The following is a 24200-nucleotide window of genomic DNA, read 5'->3' as shown; positions in this document are numbered from 1 at the left end:
CTTCCAGTTTCCAAAGCCCGCTCGGGAGCACGCGGTAGCCACAGAGCTCCCTCCTCACACCTGGATGGGGAGCAAGGATGTCAACTCATAAAGGATGACTGCAGTTGACAGGTATATGGCTCCTTTTCACCATTATTGACCAAATTATAAAATTAAAGGCAAAATTAGTGTTTTTGCCTATTCGGAGACTCCCGAACTTCAAATTATCAGCAAAACATGTCGCTGCACCTGCCCTGCCGATTCAGCCCTGGATCAGTCCGATCATTAACTTTCTCAGCTCCTGGTCCAAGCAGCTGAGCATGGGCAGAAAAAACATCACATAGCTCCGTTTACTGGCGCTCCGACAAATCCGTGTCTTCCCACGTCAGCTGGGTCCTCCGGCGCTACTGGCGGTCTTTGTATGTGTCCCCGGCCGGCTCTGTTTCAGATTTCCCTTACAGCTGTTGCAGACTGTTAACATGCTCTGCAATCCCCTCATTCCAAGCCGATGACCTTGCTAATATGTCACCGACAGAATAGAGCTTCTCTCTGTCCCCTGCACTGGCAGACTGACCCACGAGGACACCTGCCTTCTCCCTCCCTTTCTCCTAAGTCAGAGTGGAGTTATCTCTTCTAGTCCCCAAAGTGAACACCTCTGTAGAGCACTGGGCACCATCTCCCCAGGGGTCTCCGGGTTCCTCCCTACAACACTCATTTCCCCTCACGCTTCGGTGTCTTTGATCCATCTCTCTCTGTACTTTGGCTTCTACCTTTTGATCTACGCATTCAACTTTTTCCCAATCACTGCGCACACGCGCGCACGCACACACAGAAACACAATTCTTTCATCATTTCAGCCTCTCAACTCATGCTGCAAATTGCCTTGTATAGCAATTAGCTGTTTACGTGACAGTTCTCAACTGGGCCAGTGGTTTTTTATCATTGTTATGTCACAGATTCCTTGAAAATCTGATTAAAGCAATGGGTCTTCTCCCTGGAGACACATGTAGACCAACACACACACACACACACACACACACGCACGCACGCACGCGCGCGCGCGGACGTGAAATTCCAGGTTGGTCACAGACCTCCTCTAGGAGATATTCCTGCCGCTCGTAGATACTTCCGGTTCGACTCCTCTTGAAGGCACGCTGGAGGGTGACACTTCCTTGCTGCCTTGAGATAAGTCACTGCTTTGGCCAATGAAGTGTGAGTGGAAGTGACGTGTGTGGAACCTTTAAGAGCCCGTTCACAATTCGCCGTGCTCTTCCTTTTTGCTCTGTCACCAAAATCACCGAGCTCCCAACAGTGACTGCTCGGTCATCTTCGGTCCTGGGGAGAGGAGGAGGCAGCGTGGAGCACCTGGCCGACCCACAGTGGACGTGTGGAGTGAGTGAGAAATAAACCCGGTTGTTTAGCACGTTTGGGGTTGGGGGATGGTTGGTTCCTACAGCCGGACCCAGGCTGTCCTTTTTGACAGCAGAGTACAATCCACGAGAGGGAATCATTTATGTCAGAAAGATCCTTTCTAGGGGAGTTTAAGCTATCCTCCTTCCTTTTCCTAACCAACACGTTGCTTTTGTGTTTTCACTTCCTTTTTTTTTTTTTTTTTGAGAGTTTTGCTCTGTCACCCTGGCTAGAGTGCCGTGGCATCAGCCTTGCTCACAGCAACCCCAAACTCCTGGGCTTAAGCGATCCTCCTGCCTCGGCCTCCTGAGTAGCTGGGACTACAGTCACATACCACGACACCCGGCTGATTTTTCTATTATTAATAGAGACAGGATCTCACTCTTGCTCAGGCTGGTCTCGAACTCCTGAGCTCAAGCGATCCGCCCGCCTCGGCCTCCCAGAGTGCTGGGATTACAGGCGTGAGCCACCGCGCCCGGCTTTGCCTTCACTTCCTATTGCTACACTTTCTCTTCTCTTTACCTAGAAGATCCTCTTTCTGGCTCTTTCTGGCTCTTCCTGTAACCCCTCGTCCTTCAGATTGCAGTTTATGTATTACCTCCCCTCGCAGAGGTCCTGCTCTGCCTCTTCCCTACCTCTGCTCCAGCCCCAGTCACTACCATTTAAGAAAGTCATTTCTTTCTTTCACAAAGTACGTCACAGACTGTCACAATATTGTTTATTTTCTGTCGCTCCAGTTCTGAGTTCACAGTGCAGAGTTCTTGCTATCAGCGATGGCTCGTATATAACTACATAGCGTCATGCTCCTTTAACCCCATAGGAACTTAAGGAAATATGTTTAAAATGTGGACTGTTTTTATTTGTTCAATATGATAAAAACAGAATCATGAATGTTCTGTAGCAAGTCAAACTTTACACTTTCCTAAACCCCATGAGAAGAAAAGGTTCTAGCTAAATATTGAACAAATGTCCAAATGTTTGAATGAGCATCAGGAACAAACCACTGAACCTTGATATCCACCCAGTCACCATTAAGAGGTCAGCTTGACATTTTGGGTTCTTTTCAGATAATTGTGGCCAAGAGTTCTTACAACCTTTGGTCCCAACCTAGTTAAATAGTAGTTTTTGTAATTCACTGATACAGAGTTTTTGTTTTGTTTGCTTTTTTTTGTTTTTTTGCTCAGTCAGTGCACCAAGTGGTTCTCCTTCATAGTGACGGTAAGAATCAGTCCTGAAGTTTCAGAAAGTATTCAGTGGTTAAGCCATCATTATGCACCCAGGGGTATAGGTATGGCACCTTGTCACAAAGTAAATAATTGATATTTGTTCGATAAATGAATGAATAAAATCAGTATTATAAAATTACTAAATATTTGTTTGATTTGACTTTCCTGTATATAACTGATGACCATGAAAGACAGCCACTATCCTAATTTTAAAAACCAGAGTTTTAGCATTTTTTCGTCTGTGTATAAACATGCTTATTATTTTATAATTTCAGAAAATATGACTTAAAATCAATGTGTGAGTTTTCTATTTTTGTTGTCTCTGTAAATGTGTTACAGTCCTGAGATTCCAGAAGTTGTGACACTGTCCCTCCAGCATATATTAGATTCTGGAAAATATTCACCAGAAATCTATACCTCTTCAGATACTCAACTTCATAAGCAGAAGGCTTTGGATCTTCTGAATTTAATTGATAGAATTATTATTGATGAGAACCACCAAACAAAATGTTTTAAAAGTGCTATAGAAATAAACTTAAAAACAAAAATAAAGTTAGAGTTTTGGGGGATTTTCCCCCCATAAACTTTTTTTGTTTTTTTTTTTTTTTAAATTTTCTATGTGGCAGTGTGCATTAAAAAGTAGTATCTCTTAAAATGTAGAACATATCACATTACTGTGTTACATCCTGTGTAATGGATACATGATAGATATATTTTCCTATTTATGGGTTACAAAAATCCACATGTGCAACTTAAAAATAACAGATCTTGGCCGGGCGCAGTGGCTCACGCCTGTAATCCTAACACTCTGGGAGGCCAAGGCGGGTGGATTGTTTGTGCTCAGGAGTTCGAGACTAGCCTGAGCAAGAGAGAGACCCCGTCTCTACTAAAAATAGAAAGAAATTATATGAACAACTAAAAAACTTATATATAGAAAAAATGAGCCGGGCATGGTGGCGCATGCCTGTAGTCCCAGCTACTTGGGAGGCTGAGGCAGGAGGATCGCTTGAGCCCAGGAGTTTGAGGTTGCTGTGAGCGAGGCTGATGCCACGGCACTCTAGCAGCCTGGGCAACAGAGTGAGACTCTGTCTCAAAAAAAAAAAATACATAGATAACAGATTTTTCAGGATGGAGCTAGGTGTTTCTTCTTTCTTTTTAAATTGTTTTCTCTCAACTAATTTTTAAGAGGAGGTTATCTAGCATCTGCTACCCTGCTTTAAAAGACTATGAGTAATGAGATGGTGCTTAATGTCTGTAAAATTGGACATGTAAATACGTGAGTGCACAGGTGTATGTGTGCAAGGTACAGAGCCTTTTAGAAATTTTATGCATCTAAGGCAGGACATTTCTCAATGTCTCATCACTACAATACAGCCTTGAAATAAAAAATTACAAATGATGCTTTTCTATTCTACTGGAGAATTCCAGCCAAACACATAACTTGCACAGAAATAGTTGCTATAGAAATGCAAAGGGAACAAATAACACTGAATTATGCTATCAAAAATTGCAACTGAAATAGGGCAGTATCAACGTTTATGTTTAAGGATGCTGAGTCTATGTATCTTGACTTTGTGTGTGCTCTAAATTCTATGTGCTGAGTCCCAAATTGGAAGGCCCTTTACTACTAAAAATAACCTATCTAAATGAAAATATTTTAGCTGGCATTCCAGATTAGGAAATCAGCACATACCAAAAAAGTTTCCTTTGTATAAAAATGGTAAAATTTAATGAATAATGGATTTAAATGATGCCAATTGCTTTCCTTCGTTTCGTAAAAAAATTCCCACACAAGATTTGCAGACACCTTAGCTGGCAAGAGTAAATGCTTGTTCAGGTTTCTACGTGTCTTTCATTTAATTTGATAATAAGATGCTTATTTTTCAATAGTGCTGTATGACAGCATTGAAGGTAACATAAACCTTTATGTTTCTTACAGAAAAAAATAAGATAAATTTCCTAAAAACATTTGACTCTGTTTTTGGCTTTGGTTTTGTGCTTTAAATACAGAATTACAAATAATGTATCTGGTCAATGTGAAAGGAGCTATTACACTCTTGAAGCCTTTGATCTTGCCAATTAAGTTTTATAAGAGGAAAAACTTCTGTCAACTTAAAAATGATAGTTTTAGGAAGAAGTTACATAGGAAGATTGATACATCTTGTGTTCTAAAACCAAAATAACCCCATTTTTAAAAATAGGATACTGATGTAGTTCAGATAGTTGTGACCAAAAGCTCTTAAAAACTTTCTCCCCAACGCAGTTAAATAGTAGTTCTTCACATTCATAATATAAAATTTAACCCATCCATATTATATAAAACTTAATTCCTAGTTGCCAGTATTATTCATACAATCAGTTTAAAAGGGAAAGAAGAGGGAAGGAGGAGAAGAGAGAATGTTCTCTCAGAAAATATGATAGAACATTCATCACCTCTCTATACCTTGCTCTCTGAAAATAAATATTCATACTATAATTTCAATGAGGCTTCTATTTTACCCTGCTTTAGCAACATTATAATCAAAATAATATCTGAGTTGACCCTTAGTTAAATGAAGCAAGCTTTTCAGATTCAGTTTCGCAGAGCAGAAGCACATGGGTTGTGGTATTGGATAGGCAAGAATTCAAAGCCAGGCTCCAAGATTTGCTGTTGACCATGATCAAGATGTAATCCTTCTCAGTCTGTTTTTTCATCTCTAAAATTAAAAGACACATATTACACAGGAATCTGAATTTGACATCAATGCTCCATTGAAATGATCTCTGTGAATGTCACCCATATTCTCTTCATTTTAAAATCTCATAAATATTTAGCTCTTACCATAATTTGACCCCTTTACGATATTTGGTTCTTTACTGTTTCACAATTCTTCAAATGTTTTCTCGTCTGGTTTCTGTGATCTATACTTTTCTGCTGTTTTTATTCCTTTCTGGGTGTTCGTTTTCACTTTTTTGCAGAGTCTACTTTCTCTGCTGTTAACTATAAATGACCTCTGTGCTCTTTTCCCTTTGAACTCTCTCCAACAAATTGCATCCAGCTCTCCTCCTTCCCCGTGGCTACACCCATCACCCGTAAGCCGATGCTTACCCTATCTGTGCCTCCTCCTCACACCTCTGTCCCCAGCTCTTAGCCTGCACGTTGTTCCTGCCTTTTGGACATCGCTGGGTGGTTCTGGGTTGTTCTGTGTTGTTCCGGATTGTTCCGGGTGCCACCCAGAACTCCACCCACTTCAACCCAAGTTAAAAATCTAGAACTCATCCCAGACTCCTTGCTCTCCCTCATTCTCCTCTCACATCCCACAGGTCTGTGACAGATTATTGATTCTACCTCTAAAATGTGTATTTCTTCTTATTTCCGCAATTGCCTTCGTTGAATTCCTCATGTGTAGAACAATGGAATAGCCCCTGTACCATTCAGAGTTGTCTAAGTGTTGTCATAATGAACATTTGCGATCAGTGTTGCAGCAAAAAGTCTCAGTCGTTTAGCCCGATAAAGATTTATTCCTGGTTCGTGTCATAATCCCGTGCGGGTTGTCAGACACTCCACCTCCTGGGGCTGGGACACCCCCCCCCCCCGCCCCAGCAGGCCTGTGTCGGGCAAGCAGGTGAGAAGAGGGAGGTTGGAGTTTGCTTATGGGCTTGCTCCGTATACAAAAGTGGGGAGAGATGGGGTAACTGCAATTAAAACTCCCATTCCCCAAAGGGATCCTGAGACACTCAGTGTTCGCTAGTCCGCAGCAATCCTGAAATCCTGTGTGCCGAGCCCTCTGAAGCCCCCGACCCCGGAGAGAGGGTAAGTTACTGGAGTAAACTTTAATTCCGCTCTCTGCAAGTGATCCCTTTGTCCCTTTTCCTCCTCGGCCCTTTCCCTGTGGGAGTTCTTATTGTTCAAGGATTCCCTTTGGCCACAGCTGAAATGAGTGTAACCAAAAGTTTGCAAGCAAAACGGTGATTTTATAGCTCAAACAATCAAAGGTGTTTTCCTCTGGTATTTTGGATTTCTTGACAATGCAAGTTCTTCAGAACCTTGACTGGCTTCTATTGCATCTGAGTCCGTGTATAATTCTCAGGTCTTTCTCTTTTCCACACCCCACCCCCACCCCCTGCCCACCCTCCGTTAATCTAGTGTTTGCCATAAAACCAAGTCATGTTGTTCAACTAAAAAGTCATCCTGGGACTTTGGGGCCTCACTAGGGAACTGGAAGCGGTTGAATTTCCACTATTTTTTTTTTACTCCAAGTGTTTGGATTCTATCATTTTCTGTCTGGCTTGAAAACTGGGCAGTTCTTTCTGAGCTCGTCTCTTCCTTGAAACACCTTAGCAAAGGAAGCCAGTAAGAGCTATGGCATCTCTGCCAGGATGCAGCAAGTACACCTACTATCCCAGCACTTTGAGCGGCCACGGCGTGAAGATGACTGTAACCCAGGAGTAAGGCAGAAAAGGAGGGTCAGGAGAGCCTAGGTGCAGCCACTGTGGCCGGGAGCAGACCCTGACCTGCTGCACCAGGAGGTCCTCAGCGGGGACCACTCGAGGAGGGATGAATTACTAAGCTGGATGCCTTACAAACTGTGCTCACCTTCCTGTGAAAGCAGTTTATGATTAACCTTTACGGCCTGATCTCAAGGCAATGCTGGTCACTTAAGGCTATTTCCTAACGAGGTTTTTGAACATTTAAAAACGTTACCATTGCCCCTTCTTCAGGCAATGTCTGTGGAGTAGGATCTGTTGTCTGTCTGTCTCTCAATGAACTGCCGGGGATATTTTGGCTGGCTCTCGAATTCTTTCCGGTGTGAAGCCAAGAACCCACTTGGCGAGTTCAGGGGTCTTTCCTCCCTTTATTGGGGTATCCTCTGCAACAACTTGAGGCCAGGAATTCCAGACCAGCCAGGGGAACATAGTGAGACCTCATCTCTACAAAAAATTAGCCAGGCATGGTGGTATATGTCTATAGTCCCAGCTACCCAGGAGGCTGAGGCGGAAAGATCGCTTGAACCTAGGAGTTTGAGGTTGCTGTGAGCTGTGATGACACCGCTGCCTGGGCAACAGAGCAAGACCTTGTCTGAAAAAAAAAAAAAAAAAAAAAAAAAAACTCTCACACACTAATACTCTGAATCTTAAAAACACATCCCCTAAAGCAGTAGTTCTCAAAGAGTGTTCTATAAAACCCTGGAAATCCCAAAGACACTTCTAGTAGATTCATGAGGTCAGAATTATCTTCATGATAATACTAAGAGGTATTTGCCCTTTTCATTGTGTTGACATTTGCACCAGTGGTGAAAAAGCAATGGTGGGTAAAACTGTTGGTACTTTAGCACAAATCCAGGAAAAATTACCAGATTCCATCCTGTGTCACATCACTGTACATTGTATCATTTTCATCACCATGATCTCACCGTTTAAAAAAAAAAAAAAAAAAAGTTTCACTTACAAATGCCCTTAAGAAACAGTAAAAATCATTTGTTTTGTTAAATCTCACACACATCTTTTAAATATTCTATGGGACCAAAAGGAAAGAATACGTAAGGCATTTCTGCTGCCCACTCAAGTACAATGGGTGTCTTGAGGAAAAGCAACGTGCAGATCGTTTGAGTTGCAAACTAAACTCATCTCTTTTTCATGGATACCATTTTTACTTGAAAGAACAAGTGATAAACAAAGTATGGTTATTCATGCTTGGGTATTTGGCAGTCATTCTCTTGAGAATAAATGAAGTGAGCCTGTCACTTGGAGGCAAACAACCTGGCAGTATTTGTTGCCAATGATAAAATTCCAGCTTTCAAGCGAGATTAGAATTTTTGGATAACTTGTATCCACCACCACGGGCTTGACAGCTTCTGAATACTTGAAGAGTTTTTTGAGGAGATCAGTGACGATATTAACAAATGGGATTCTTTCAAATATTATATAATGAAATGTGCCAATGGCGTAACTCAGCAAAACAATATTTTCCAAATAATTAATGCAAGATATTAACAAAATCATGCATCGGCAAAAGATCCATGTAAAGTGTAAGGAAACCAATGGATTTTAATGCAATGCAGTATGACAAGCTCATTGGTATGGTTTCAGATTCTACATTGCCATACTCTTAAAAAATTATCACCTGTTGAGTTACGATGTAGTATCAAAGAATATCCACAATTATCTGAAAAGACTATGAAAATACTCTTCCAAAGAAGGAATATTGGTCTTCTAACAAGAAATACCTACACATCTGTGTGTAGGGGCCAGATTTTATTCATTTACTTCAACACATCACAGCAAAGTGAATGAAGAAAATGAGAATCTAGATGTTTCCTATTAAGCTAGATGATACAAAGTTTTGCAAAAATGTAAAACAATACCATTCTTTTTACTAATTTTTTTTTTTTTTGCAAATACAAGTATGAAAATGCATTATTTGCAGAGAAAAGGAAGTTCACATGCACTGTTGGTGGGAATGTAAACAAGTACAGCCACTATAGAGAATAGTATGGAGGTTCTTCAAAAAACTGCAAATAAAACTATCGTATTATTCAGCAATCCCACTACTGGGCATTTATCTAAGAAAAAAAAGGAAAGCAGTATATCCAAGAGACATCTACACCCCTATGTTTACTGCAGTGCTATTCACAGTAGCCAAGACATGGAATCAGTCTAGGTGTCCAACAACAAATGAACGGATAAAGAAGATGTGGCATATGCACATAATGGAATACTATTCAGCCATGAAAAAGAATGAAATCCTGTCATTTGCAGCAACGTGGATGGAACTAGAGGACAATATGTTGTGAATGAGCTAGGAACAGAAAGTGAAACACCACATGTTCTCACTCATGTGGAAGCTAAAAAAAAAAGGTTGATCTCATAGTATAAGTAAAAAGTAGAACAGAGGATATTAGATGCTGGGAAGAGTATGGGGAAGGGGGAAGATAAGGAGAGATTTGTTGAAGGATACAAAATTTAAACTAGATAGAAGGAATAAGTTCTAGGGGTCTCCATCACTATAGAATGACTATAGTTAATGATATATATATATTTTTTTCTTTTTCTTTTTTTTTGAGACAGTCTCACTCTGTCGCCCAGGCTAGAGTGCCGTGGCATCAGCCTCGCTCACAGCAACCTTAAACTCCTGGGCTCAAGGGATCCTCCTGCCTCAGCCTCCCGAGTAGCTGGGACTACAGGCATGTGCCACTATGCCCAGCTAATTTTTCTATATATATTTTTAGCTGTCCATATAATTTTCTTTCTATTTTTAGTAGAGACAGGGTCTCGCTCTTGCTCAGGCTGGTCTCAAACTCCTGAGCTCAAACAATCCTCCCGCCTCGGCCTCCCAGAATGCTAGGATTACAGGCGTGAGCCACCGTGCCTGGCCTATAGTTAACAATGATATATATTAATTTCAAATAGCTAGGAGGAGGGCATTGAATGTTCCTAACACAAAGAAATGATCAATGTTTGAGATGATGGATATGCTAATTATACTGATCTGATCACTATACTTTCCATATAGCAAAACATCTGTCGGTACCTCATACCTAGGTATAATTATATGTCAGTTTTTAAAAATACGTTACTTACGTTAACATAATTATTTTCAACTCATTAATATTTTTAAATTTGTTTTAATTTTAGTATGGTAATTCTTGCTGGATATAACCTATACACAAAGGTTTCTGTGCTGCACAATAGTTTTTTGGGGGTTTTTTTGTTTTTTGTTTGTTTGTTTGTTTGTTTTTGAGACAGAGTCTCACTCTGTTGCCCGGGCTAGAGTGCCGTGGTGTCAGCCTAGCTCACAGCAACCTCCAACTCCTGGGCTCAAGCGATCCTCCTGCCCCAGCCTCCCGAGTAGCTGGGACTACAGGCATGCGCCACCATGCCCGACTAATTTTTTCTATATATATTTTTAGCTGTACATATAATTTCTTTCTATTTTTAGTAGAGACGGGGTCTCGCTCTTGCTCAGGCTGGTCTTGAACTCCTGAGCTCCAGCGATCCTCCCGCCTCGACCTCCCAGATTGCTGGAATTACAAGCATGAGCCACTGCACCCGGCCCACAATAGTTTTTAAAAGGGTAAAGGAGCCCTGAAAATAAAACGTTTGAGAATCACCATCCTAGAGAAAGGCTCAGGAAAACATGGCCTGCAGGGCAAAACCAGCTCTCTGCCTGCTTTATAAAGTTTTATCAGAACACGGCCACAACCTTTTGCTTGCATGCTGTCCTGGTTGCTTTCATGTTATAACAGGAGAGTTGAATACCTGCAACAGAGATAGTATTACTCCCAAAGCCTAAGCCTCAAACATTTACTATCTGGCCCTTTCCAGAAAAATTTCACTGATCCCTGCCCAAGAACTTTGGTTCGCAATCCCAGCTGCACATGAGAATCACCAGAAAAACTGTTAAATCATGCTAATGCCTACTTCCTCTATACACATATGCAAAGAACAATTAAATCCTAATCTCTAGGAGTGGTCTCTGAGCATGGATAGCTTTTAAAAATTCCCCAGGTGAATGATTCCTGTATACTGCCATAGTTAAGGATTGCTGTCTCTCAAACTACAAGATCTTTAGGTATAAAGCCTGCCTTCCAAGTTATTCCAGAAAATAGCTGATCCAAAAAATTTGCCCATTTATAACATACAAATATTTCCAGCCCCTAATATGAGGGTCCTTGCTGCCCACTGGCCAAACATTTAAGTCAATGCACATGTTTTGTGTGTGTGTGTGTGTGTGTGTGTGTGTCTGTGTTTTCTGTTATATCAGCACCCCACTGCTAGGTACAAATTTTCACGTCAGGAGAGAACATCTGCTGTAGCAGATACTTTCCAAATTGTAGTGGCTTAGCACACAGAAAGGCCGTCATGCAAATTCCAATGCAATCTCCTTTGATGGGGCTGTTTGCCCCACAAAGGACCTGGCTGCTTCTAGCAAGAGACTCTGCTGTCCCTAGGTGCCTCTGAGTACTCCGCGAGGTCCCTCTGTATTCAACCAGTGGATGAAAGAAAAGAGAGAGCATGGAGGATTGCATGGAGGAGGCGTGAATAACTCCCCATGGCCGGAACTTAGTCAGATCGGTCACAACTAACAGCAAAGAAGGCACAAGATACAGTCTACCTCTCTGCCAAAGAGGAAAGCAAGGCGGTTTGGTGAATTAGCTTTATTTCTGTCATAACCTTTTCCTTACCAGTCTCCTATTTGGAGCACCCTTGAGATAGGTAGAGTCCTAGAGATCCTACATTCCTTTTCCCAGAATATGTCACACGGAAAGAGGGAGTTTTGCGGATGTGATTATCCTTAAGGACCCTGACGTGGGAAGAGTATCTTGGATTATTTGGGTGGCCTCAATCTAATCACCTGAGCCCTTAAAATTGGAGGAGGTTTCCGGACTGCAGTCGGAGAGAGGGGAAGCTGGAAGATGGTCACAGAGGTGCAGTGTGGCTGGAGGAAGACGGAGGAGGGGCCGTGGGCCAAGGGAAGTAGGCAGCCGCTAGGCAAGGGGAGGGACAAGGAAATGAGCCGTCCCCTACAGCTTCAGAAAGCAGCACAGCCAATGCCTTGATTTTAGTCCCGTGAGACCTGTGCCCAGACATCAGACCTACCTAACTATAAGATGATAAATTTGTCTTGTTTTAAGTTTGTGATCATGGCTACAGCAGCAACAGAAAACTAATGCACCCTCCTCTTGCTTGTCCGTATGTTAGTGATGTGCCTAAAATTTAAGTCTTCATTGGTTATTCGTTTTCTCAGATTTCTTCGGTGGCTCTTCATTCGCTTAATAAATACACACTGAGCAACCACAACGTGTCGGATGCTCTTGCAGCTGTCAGGGTGTCAGACTGAGCGGGGCAGACACGATTCCCACTCGCATGGCGCTTAGGGTACAGTGACTGCTGACCGCAAGGCACAGCCTGATCTCCGCAGCCGGGTGATCCGAGCCTAACTGCACAACCTGCTTCTCTTGGCATCTCCGTCAGGGAAAATAAAAACGCCTTCAGGCTCCTAATATGATGAACTCATTAAACTTCTAAGATTCCAGAGTGTTCCAGAGCATCCCTGGCTACAGTGTGAAACTTTGTTCTGCCCTCCCAACTCCTCGTCTCTCCGGAAAACTCCTACTTCTCCCTTGAGAGGTATCTCAGACATCGCTTCTAGTAAACTCTTCCTTCTAGCGTCCCTTCTCTGCTTCTCACGGCAGAGTTTGTACATACAATTTAGTATTTGTTCTTTCACTCCCTTCATCATGGCTCTTAACAGCTTCCGAGAGTTCTTCATAAATTTACTTTTAAACAAAGGTTGAGAGCTCTCTTTTATTCATTCATTCTCTCAAAATGAGTTCATCAAAATACATATTTGACAGAACTTAATTCTGCAGGTAGATTGATAGTACACTAAAAAAAAAAATCCAAAAATAGAAAAAATGGACAAGTTTCTAACATTTTTTTTTTTTTTTTGGAATTTCTTTTCCAGCATCGATCTCCCATCCATTTTAAAAAGCACACTCCACACTGAATGTGGATATAAAACCAGGATTCTTCATGTTCCTCGTTTACAAAATCTGTGCATTTACTAAAACTGTGTGAAAGTGTACAGTATCTAATTTCAACATAGACCTGCGACAAATAATTCACCAATGGATTCGGTTTATATCGATCACTTCTTTTGGGTGGACTTGTTTCATATGCCTCTAAGAAACAGAGGAAAAATCAGTTTTATAAACATTTCAAGTGTAAGATACTAAAATTATATTGTGAAACTATTTTGTTATAATTTGCTGTTAAGTCTTTCTTGAAAAAGACACTGGTCTGTCTCATGCACTGACACATTTTCACGGCGTAGCCAAGCACCCCACGCAAGACTCACATCCTATTTAATTAAGGGGACAAGAATCTTCCCCATAAATTATTAAATTTCCCTGCATCTGGATATTTTATGTTAACCACAGTGAACATTAATATATTTTACACAGTGACATATCTGTTGTATATGAATTGTGATTCGCTAAATAATTTACTGTTTATGCAGAATATTTTTATAAATTATTACTATCACTATTGCAGAAGTCAAACCAGTCTTTAGAGCCCAATTTTAATATATTTTGAAGCACTTCTTGAACAACAATTATTTCTCGTACCTATTAGGTGTAAGGTGCACAAGGAGATTAAAAAGAATCACCTGTAGAATTATTACCAGTTTCTGGATAGAGAAACATTTATTTTGACCAGAATAAAATTTATTCTGACTGCAGGCTCATAATTTTCAATGTACCAATCCCAGCTGTCAATGTATGAAGTCTCCCCGAACCTTTTCACTTATCTTTCATTATTAAGAGCTCTTGTCTAGCATCTAGCAGGCGTTGGATCCCTACTGGCCCTGTGGTTTAGTTTCCCTGCACACTGAATATTAATAGTAATTAGCTATTGTCCTCAACCTCACCTCCCAACACATTCAGTTTTCCAGTGGGCATTGATTCTGTCTGATGGGGTCTCACCTTCTAACCACCGTGGCACTAGGCGTAACTAGGGAATTATCCCCTCCCCCCCCCCCCGGGAGCACAAGACTCCTTTTCATCTCCAAGTCAATGATCATTAAAACCAACCGATACATTGTTAAGCTTAACGAATCACAGTGGGAATAGGGACCCAACATATCGCAATGGTGAAGTCACAATTATCCGGCAATTAGGTTTACGGCTGTATCCACCCTTCCACTCACCAAGTCTACAAATGGGCCCACGCTTCTTTCTGTTGAACTTAATCTGGAAGGTTCCTGAAGCTTTATTTTTTACGCAGGATTCTGAAACCAAGAAAGCAGTTGCATCTGGATGAAGTCACAGTGACAAACCTTATGAAGCAGAAAGAACAGTAATTGATTCACCTCAGTCTAATTTTTTTTTTAAAAGAAAAAAAGTTGAGGGGCGGGATAATTGCCAAGTTGCATTTCCAAATGTAATATGCTCTGAGCCATCATAAAAATCTGGCTGCCAGAAGAGTGTCTAGTAAATCATGAACATGAATACTAATGTTTTGGGGATGCTTTCAGCTTCAGGTAACAAACAGAAAGCCATGACTAGAGTGGCTTAAAAAAAATTGGGATGTGTTTTTCTCCCATAATGAGAGTTAGCAGCGATAGGTGGTTCAGCGGATCAGCGATGCCAAAGACTCTGAGATCTCCCTGAACCTGCCCCCACAATTTCAAAAAGACTTCGATAATAATTATATCCTCTAACAGGAAGAAAGAGGATGTGCAGGGAGAAGGGGTGGTAACAGTATTTAACAGTATAAGTTTTGTTAGGAAGCTCCCAGGAAACTCCTGTGTATGTCTTTTTTGGCCATAATTTTGTTCTGGAGTAGAAAGTTGTTCCGGGTAGAAGGAAGGCCAGAGAGAAAGGAGATGCAGAGAGAAAAATAAAAGCAGCTCCTGACATCCGAACACTGGCCTGGCACCTAGAGCCAGGCCTCCGTGTTGTGAAGAGCCAGCCCAGTGTTGACAAATAGGCCTTGGTCTTATCCTCCTGGGCATAGACAAGCTTCCAAACCACCAAGAACAGCCACCAAGAGAAAGTGAGAAAAAAAACACCACCATTCCACAATCTTGTCTAAGCACATAAACAAGGTCATTGTGCCAACCACAAAAATTCCGAACATCTTCCCATCCTGGCTAATAGGAGCAGCTGCTTCTTTCCCAGTTTTGGCTTTAGCCTCACTTTGTTTTTGCCACCTTACAGATGAGATTGTTTTAAATAAGATATGCTAGGTAGGGTCATTTGATTGCCTCTGTCTTGGATGCCCTAACTCGGGGCTCTTGCATAAAAATACCCAGTTATAAAGCTCTGTTGTCTTAGTTTGAGCTGCTGTAACAAAAATACGTTAGACTAGGTGGTTAGAAGTCCCAGATCAGTGTGTCAGCATGGTCAGGTTCTGATAAGGGATCTCCTCCGGATGTGTAGTCTTCTTGCTGTGTCCTCACACTGTGGAGAGCAGAGAGAGAGAAAAAAAATGATGTCCTTTCACTTTTTCTTTTTTTGAGACGGGGTCTCATCCTGTTGCCCGGGCTAGAGTGCTGTGGCGTCAGCCTAGCTCACAGCAACCTCAAACTCCTGGGCTCAAGTGATCCTCCTGCCTCAGCCTCCCGAGTAGCTGGGACTACAGGCATGCGCCACCATGCCCAGCTAATTTTTTCTATATATATTTTTAGCTGTCCATATAATTTCTTTCTATTTTTAGTAGAGACAGGGTCTCGCTCTTGCTCAGGCTGGTCTCGAACTCCTGACCTCGAGCGATCCTCCCGCCTCGGCCTCCCAGAGTGCTGGGATTACAGGCGTGAGCCACCGCGCCCAGTCCCTTCACTTCTTATAAGGGCACTAATCCCATTCAAGAGGGCTCCACCTTCATGACCTAATTACCTCCCAAAGGCCTGCTTATCTCCAAATACTATCACTTTGGGGATTGGGGTTTCAACATGTGAATTTTGGATGGACATACACATTCAGTCTGTAGGATATACATATTTACAAATGTGCAGAGAAAAACAGACTAAAGGGAAATAATTGCATCTAAGCAGCAGTCAGAGCCAGCGAAGGCTTGCATATGCCCAACTCCAGAGCAGCCAGTCCACGCCTCCACCGGGAACGCACACCCTGCCGCCGCCCCACCCAGCGACTCTGCTGGTCCTTATCCCTTTAGCGGAGGGATGACATTGTGCAATTTTTACTTGCTTAAAGAGAAGACGTCACACTAATGCTTCCATCTATATTTTGCTTTTCACTTATAAAGCAAATACCAGAGAGTTACCCCTGGAGGAACGAGTCACCTGAGACAGTCACGTGAACTTTGAGGGCTCATAAGCAAAGACCTCTCGCGGCGAAGTGGATTTCCCAGGGTGGAAAAGACAGACGTGGTTTCAGGCCCTACTGGGCAGACAGCAAACCGACCCGATGATGCCCAGACTTTCAGGGGCAGGACTTTTTTCAAAGAAAATTGGTACGGGGTGGAGATAAAAGAGTTAAGCACTAACAGTTGTAAACCTTGGACTCCAAGGAGAGGCAACCTGGAAGTTAAATACTTCACGGGCTCATGTCAGGCATGAGGGCAGGAAAAAGCAAGACAGTCCTGCAACGTCACAGGGCCGTGACGGTCAGAAGGGAGCTGAGCGGGTTTTAGAGCCGCAGAAGGAAGCAATGTCGGCAACAACCACCACAGATGGGTCTGGAAGGCCAGGGGACCCCTAGGACGGGCAGAGTCCCAGGGGAGAGACGCCGATCAGTGTCTGGGCACCTCGTCCTCTTCATTTGTAGAAATAAAAGATACAGAACCATCCACAGTTATTTGCTGCTTTATGTCTTTGTAAGTTTTCTGTCCTGGCCGTGCACTGTTTTCAAAATTAACATTAGCTTAATAATTAATATGACAAATTATATTAATATATATATATTAAGTTACTTTGGTAGTAATCGATGAGAAAGGAAACACATTGATAATGGAAGATTTGACTTTAATGTGCCAGGAGAGAGAAGCTACAAGGGCATATGGGGGAAAGAAAGGCAGAAACCCCTCGAAACGAAGGCTGCATGACGTCACCGGCCCTGGTAATGTTACACGTCCCCTTAGTTTCTACAGGAAAAGTTCAGGTAGTGAGAATGTAAATGTTATTTCTGTTTATTAGGTGACTGGTCCTGTTTAAAGCATTTTAGATTTATTAAAAAAATCAATATTAATAACCTCTTTCCTCTTTTCCTTGGGTCAATCTGGAAATAATACATCTCATTTATATTTGTGCCAAAAAGGTGTTGTTGTTGTTCTTCTTTTTCAATTAGGAAAAAAAAAAAAAAACAAAAAACTATTCTTGTCAACTTTATCCTGTGTCACCTTATCTCAGTCGATCATACCAGAATCCAGGTGAAAACTATACGAGTTTTGAATTTCTTTACTTCTGCTCCCTGGGAAAAAGCCATGTTTTACTACATTCAAAAAACTTACTACCAAAGACTCGTTACTCCTTACGTGGGAAATTTAAATACACGCAGAGTCTGCACTTTGACTATGCTTCAAATAGTACGTCTAATTTTACGCTGGCTTTCCTAAAACCGTCTAATGATTTATCTTCACCTCTTTTATGGAGAAGACCTTCTGGCAACAAAATGTGTGAATTATTCAAGGGAAGGAAAACACAATGTTACTACCATTAAAGTAAAATTGTATTACCGAAGCAAAGCATGATTAAAATGTACCACTTCTTTATTTATGTTTTAATTGTGTTTGGGTAAAAGCTTTTGTTTATAAACAAGCACATGGGGGGAATAGGGATAGATAGCCCAACGCTCATTCTCACAATGAATATTTTAAGACCTACGGTAAAGGGGTAAAGGCTGGTCGCTGGTCGCTGAACTGCCGGCTGTGTATGTCCTGAGGGGGTGGGGGTGGGCATACAAACAACAACAAAACAAAACGCTTCAGCTAAACTAAAATCAGAATTGCCTTACAACCATGACTCAAGCATTATAAAAGTGATCCAAGTAACCAAAAATGTTTGTGCCCCTGTAATACTTGGAAATTAAAAAAAAAAAAAAAAAAATCAGAGTTACCTGAAGGACCCTCATTCGTTTTTCAAGTTTAACCTCTTCCACTCTCATCCTGGTGGTGGCAAGAATAGAGCTTTAATTTGAAGTCAAAAATGAATATATGGACCGGGCGCTGTGGCTCACGCCTGTAATCCTAGCCCTCTGGGAGGCCGAGGAGGATGGATGGTTTGAGCTCAGGAGTTCGAGACCAGCCTGAGCGAGAGCGAAACCCCGTCTCTACTAAAAATAGAAAGAAATGATCTGGCCAACTAAAAATATATATAGAAAAAAATTAGCCGGGCGTGGTGGCGCATGCCTGTAGTTCCAGCTACTTGGGAGGCTGAGGCAGGAGGGTCGCTTGATCCCAGGAGTTTGAGGTTGCTGTGAGCTAGGCTGACGCCACAGCACTCTAGCCCGGGCGACAGAGCGAGACTCTGTCTCAAAAAAAAAAAAAAATGAATATATTACAACAGCTTTGAGAGCAAAGCCTTGGAACTAGTCAGGCAACTTTCTATGCTCAAAACTCACAACCAAGAAAAAGTAAACTTCCTATAATTTTATAAATTGCAGCAGGAATACCTGTAATTACCCACACAAATGATGGGCAGAATATTTGCCCCGGAGGGATTGGATGGCATTTGGAGGGAGGGTGCCTTCCTCGTTTGCCATGCTGAAGCGAAAAGGCATGTTCACACACAGGAAAATAATAGCTGTGCATTTCATATAGCGCTGAGAAAAAGGAGTTTTTGAAAACCTGAAAAACAGGACACGGCTGTTTTCTGTAGGGAGATTTAGCAAGCCCAACAAAACAAGAAGCCGCCTGTGGCAGCCAAAACAACTGACCCCTCTGCATATACGACCCCGCAACCCTTTCAGCCAGATCTGCAAGCACATTAGCTAGCAGGTAATAATCCAAAGCAAACTAGATCTGGTGTTTGTTTTCCTGCGAATCCAAGTCTGAACTCCCCTCCACACAAAACAGGAGAGAGTTCTCAGGGCTCTGGAAGCTGCAGAACGCCTATACCTCAACAAGTGGCAGAGTTAATCCCACCATAAAAAAAAAAAAAATGACATCGTTTCAGTCCAGCTAAATTAGACCTATAAGACGATGGAAATGTCATGCATTTCTCCTGTAACCAGTCATCCAAAATAAATGGGCTCATTTATATATAGCTTTGCTATTTAAGAGATATTTGTGAGCAGACAGGCTTAAAGCATAAGTTAGAACATGTCACGTCAAGCAACTTAGAGAAGCTCAGCACTGATGTTATTTTTACCTTGAATGTACAGTTCACATTCATTATTCCAGGTGGAAGATTCATCAGCATTATGAAATCCTAATCCCAGAGTCTTCCATCTGTAAGCAAAGTGTTTCTTTCTTTTTTTTTTCTTTTTTTTTTTTTTTTTGTTTTTGCTGTAAAGGAGGCCTGGAGTCCAGAGAGCAAAGTTTCTCTGAAACACACCATTCCTTAGAAATCTCTTCCTGCCTCCCCCGCTCCACCATACTAAGCACTGTGATTCTTTTGCAGGGCTTTGAGAACATTGACCTACTCCAATGGGAAGGTGATTTTAAATTATCTGTTATGTTTATTATGTCATTCTAATGGGTCAACACCCTTCATAAAGAATCCAATGCTCTTCGAAACAGAAGTAGCTTAATTGGTGCAGCTATAAATAGCATGGTAGCTTTTTAGCAGAAGTATCATCACAGAGCTATTCTTTGGGTAGATCCATTAAACCAGTCACAAGGTAAAGACACACGTCAATGTTGTTCTTTCGTAGACAAAATATTCTTAATTGCCTAGATGACATTCTGTGATTCAGCTGAATACTGTCTGAAACTACACATGTCAGGAAAACAATGTCATCTTGTCTTACTTTGTCACCTACTACCTGGCATTGGAAAGTGCATTGAGTCAAAAGTGGGAAGTTCTATTAATAACTGTGTAGCTATGAGTCTGCCTATCTTTTGTCTTTTCTTTTGTCAAATATTGTATGATTCTAGGGGCATAAACAGTCCCGAAAAATGCCTAGCAAAGAGGAGATGCGAGCTATGTAGGAAGGAAGGAGAGTGGAGAGAGGAAGGAACTTTCCACTTGGTCCTGCCCACAACACCTAACGGCGCTGCCTGTGATTTTATTCTCCTTTGGATCTAACAACCCAACTGCAGCCACCCTTAGTCATACAAACACACCTCTGTTTGAAATTTTAAGTAATCTGCAGGAAATTGGAGTGAGTGGTCAGCATACCAGAGAAACAAAAGGTTAAAAAAAAAAATACATAATACTAGAGAAAAATCTCAATGTAAGAAATAAAGTTATTATGGATGAAATTATGCAGAGATTTTGAGGTAATCAACAGAATTCATCTAGAGCCACAGGTAACTGCTCCAAAAATGTCTAGAGCCACAGTTGATCCTTGTGTGACTGCTCCAAAAATGTCCATTCTGGCCCTACGCTGCCTTAACGAGCCCCTAACTATAAAAGTTCTTAATGTCTAGTGTGTGTAGCAGAACAACACTAGGAGTCCTGACTAAATGCTTATATTTCAGGCTCTAAGGTCAGTTAAAAATCACCAGATGTTTTTAATGACAGTATCTGCAGTACTTGTACCTCTGTTTATCTGTCACTGCCTCCAGTCTGGGTTCCTGTTGTTTAAACCTGTCTTAGCAACAGTCAGACCGCTTTGCTTCTAGATGTGAAGTGGCCGTAGGGACACCGCTTCCTGCTTATGTGTCTTAATGAATCACCGCAGGAAGGGGGCAGGGCATCACAGAAACAAGGCATAATGGTCCCCCTTTCTTTCCTGAGCGTCCTGTATACACCCCACATCCTTCTGTTTGTAAACAAGGAAACCACGGCGGGCTACAGGTTTTACAAACTGATGCCCGCAGTGGTCCTATTTCTTACAAAGATCTAGAACGCATCACAAAGTAATTAAAATCGACAAGAAGGAAGCCAACCTCCAAATGGTCACGGCTTTAACCAATTTACATAATCACTAAAAATCATTACTGGCACCAAGCGATACTAAAAAAGATAGAAGCAACTTGAACCACCAAATTGGTGATACCTGCCCATCTGTATCCACGTTCAAAGTAGGAAAATACGTGGCTAAACTCTCAAAGAGACTTTCTTTGCAGCACTTTCCTTAAAAGAACTATTTTTCTTTTTCAAAATATTATAAATTCTATTTCAGACCTCCTAATATCTGGCATATGGAGCCGAATATTACTGGTGTTTGAATGATAAGTTAAATACATTTTAAGAGAGAGTTAATTAAATGAACACTTGAAGCATAACATAGTGAAACAGACCAATTCTGTGTATAAGAGATCAGATGGGCCCAGGCGCGGTGGCTCACGCCTGTAATCCTAGCACTCTGGGAGGCCAAGGAGGGAGGATCGCTCGAGGTCAGGAGTTCGAGACCAGCCTGAGCAAGAGCAAGACCCCATCTCTACTAAAAATAGAAAGAAATTATCTGGACAACTAAAAATATGTATAGAAATAATTAGCCGGGCATGGTGGTGCATGCCTGTAGTCCCAGCTACTCAGGAGGCTGAGGCAGGAGGATCGCTTGAGCCCAGGAGTCTGAGGTTGCTGTGAGCTAGGCTGACTCCACCGCACTCACTCTAGCCCGGGCAACAGAGTGAGATTGTCTCAAAAAAAAAAAAAAAAAAAAGAGATCAGATGGCATCCAAAAGCATCTCATTGCTATTTTCATGTCATGTTTAGACACAAGGCACCAGGTGTGTATATGTTGGCTGAGGGCTCACAAGTCCTTTAAGAGCATGGGCTGGAGGGACTCAACACCATTAGGCTGTAGGAGATACTTCTCTCTTCCCGCCTCAAATCTTGGTGAAATTTTGAAGACATACAGGCTGCTTGCTCTAGGATGTATCTGACTTCTGGTGGATAAATAGGTCCACTCTTTCTGGTTATTTTGCTAAATAGGTTGCAAAAGTCTGCCTCTGTAAGGCCTATCTGGCAAACATTTTTTCTATGACATAAAACTAGAATACCATAAAAATTTTCATAAGCACAACGCAGTCTAAAACCCTAGCAATCTTCTACGGTTTATGGCAATGACACACCCAACCCATTAACTGGAGACTCATATTAAATGCTACATATTTGCTGACGAAGCCTAAACTCCTACACCTACCAAAACAGCCTTGAAGACTTTGCTACCAACTCATCTTTTCTCCTTCTCTGTGGAAGACTATAAACTGCCCATCAATGACTAATCTGCCCTGTTTCTGCCATCAGAACTTCTCTCTGTGGGTCAGCGATGTGCTCATCTCTGAGAAGTGATTAACGATCGTTCTAAGGCAATAATTGCAATGTTCTTTCCCTTGACCAAGTGGACATTTTTCCACCCCCCTTTACAACTAGGAGTAATATTTCCTGACAAAAGGAACACATGTGATTGGAATCTTTCCTTCCCTCTTTCCTGTTCTTCCTGAATGCATGTGATACCTGGTGTCGTGGTAGCCGTATTAAAAACTGCGGGGCCTCTTGCAAAAGAGGAGAAGCCAGCGTATGTAGGAAGGTAGAAGAATAGAAAGCTAGAAAGAACCCGGATCTTTGACACCATTGTGGAACAATGCTAGCAAGGACAGCAATCGTCTGTTTGGGTACAAAGGCGGGACAAACCCTATTCAAGCCACCGTTAATCATGTTTTCTGCTACCTGCAGCCAAAGCAGCCCGGATAACTTCTGCTGCACACCTGTAGTATAGTCTCGTGGACATTCATTATTGCCCCAAATACCACACACTTTCCTATCCTCATATCTTTTTCTACCCAGTTTTGCATACAGTGTTTATTAAATTTTTGTAAAACAAATGATGTGAACTGGTTGATGAAATTTTAAGTTTAAATAAAGGATCTGTAACTACGAATAGATCAAACGATACAAAAATTATTCACTGTCTACCTATATATAGGGCACAGTGCTTCAGTTAATTTAAATTTTGAGCTTTAATCATTCTGTCCATTTCCAAATGACAATTTTTTGTGCTTTGGTTTTATAAAGAAACAAAAAGACTTCAATACTAGTTTGACATACAAGGTGGTTGTCTAAGGACAGGAATCAGCTGTCTTGCTGTGTTTTATAAAAAGTCTATCTCATTGTTGGTACGCAATGAATATTAAATGATAATACTGCTATGGGTATCATTTAGGTTCCCTGACATTGTTACAACTTTCTACTCTGTTTTTGATGGGGGTGAGATCCTATAATAAAATCGTTTTTATGGAAGTAGATGCATAGTACACACAGTTTGTCAGTCAGCTTTACCCAGGTCTTTTGAAGAATGTGCTCTGCTCACATAAAGATGTGTTTTAAAATTCTACGTTGGCGTGATTCAACTGTAGGAGAGTAAGATTCCTAAAGTACTATAATAAATTGCTTCTCAAAAACATTATCAGACTTCAATTATTCTCAGTTCCAGAAAAAAAATGAATCATTCTTTCCTGCAGAAAAACCAAAGGAGGGCAAAAGATTCTTAAAATATAAAACCAAGCTTAAATCATAGGTCTACTTAAAAGCATTCCTGGGAGATTTTGTTTTAATCATTTTTTAACCTATTGTATTTAGAACCAGCGTATAATAAAGAAATTTCAAATGCGTTCACATAACTATTAATGGGTGCAGTCAAAAGTCCTGAGATAATCCAGCTGGCGTTCTTCCTACCTCAAAACCTCCAAGGAAATATTTATGCTTCATGAAGTTTTGCTTGAACTTGCCTTAGCTTATCAACCGAAGACATGATTAAGGAAATTAAAGCACAATGATTGTCCATTGACGAGTTTCTTCATCCACTCTATTTCTGAGACTCTAGGAAATACTTTTTCTTTGCTTACTTAACTCTGTCTTCATCCTCAGACCTTCAGCAGAAGTCAGAGAGGAATAACCTTTATGGAAGAATTCTTCCAAAAGCGTGGAGAAGTTCTTTGGGATGAAATAATCTTCATTTAAACCCACCTTTACTTTTGGACATTTACCCCAGAGGAATGAAAATTTACGTTCACGCAGAAACCTTTCTA

At 41.5% G+C, this 24200-nt stretch overlaps 1 long non-coding RNA gene across 1 annotated transcript; it reads left to right on the top strand.

Annotated features, from left to right (window-relative positions):
* The first annotated feature begins 1257 nt into the window (after positions 1-1257).
* On the top strand, positions 1258-13527 carry LOC138375532 (uncharacterized). The gene is made up of 3 exons (XR_011231525.1): positions 1258-1371; positions 6319-6408; positions 13063-13527. It is a non-coding gene; the product is annotated as an uncharacterized lncRNA (long non-coding RNA).
* Positions 13528-24200: the final 10673 nt, after the last annotated feature.

The sequence above is a fragment of the Eulemur rufifrons genome, chromosome 26 (assembly GCF_041146395.1).
Source record: "Eulemur rufifrons isolate Redbay chromosome 26, OSU_ERuf_1, whole genome shotgun sequence".
Classification (NCBI taxonomy): domain Eukaryota; kingdom Metazoa; phylum Chordata; class Mammalia; order Primates; family Lemuridae; genus Eulemur; species Eulemur rufifrons.
Note: the sequence above shows the minus strand (reverse complement) of the source record. Positions and strands in the feature narration are given on the sequence as shown.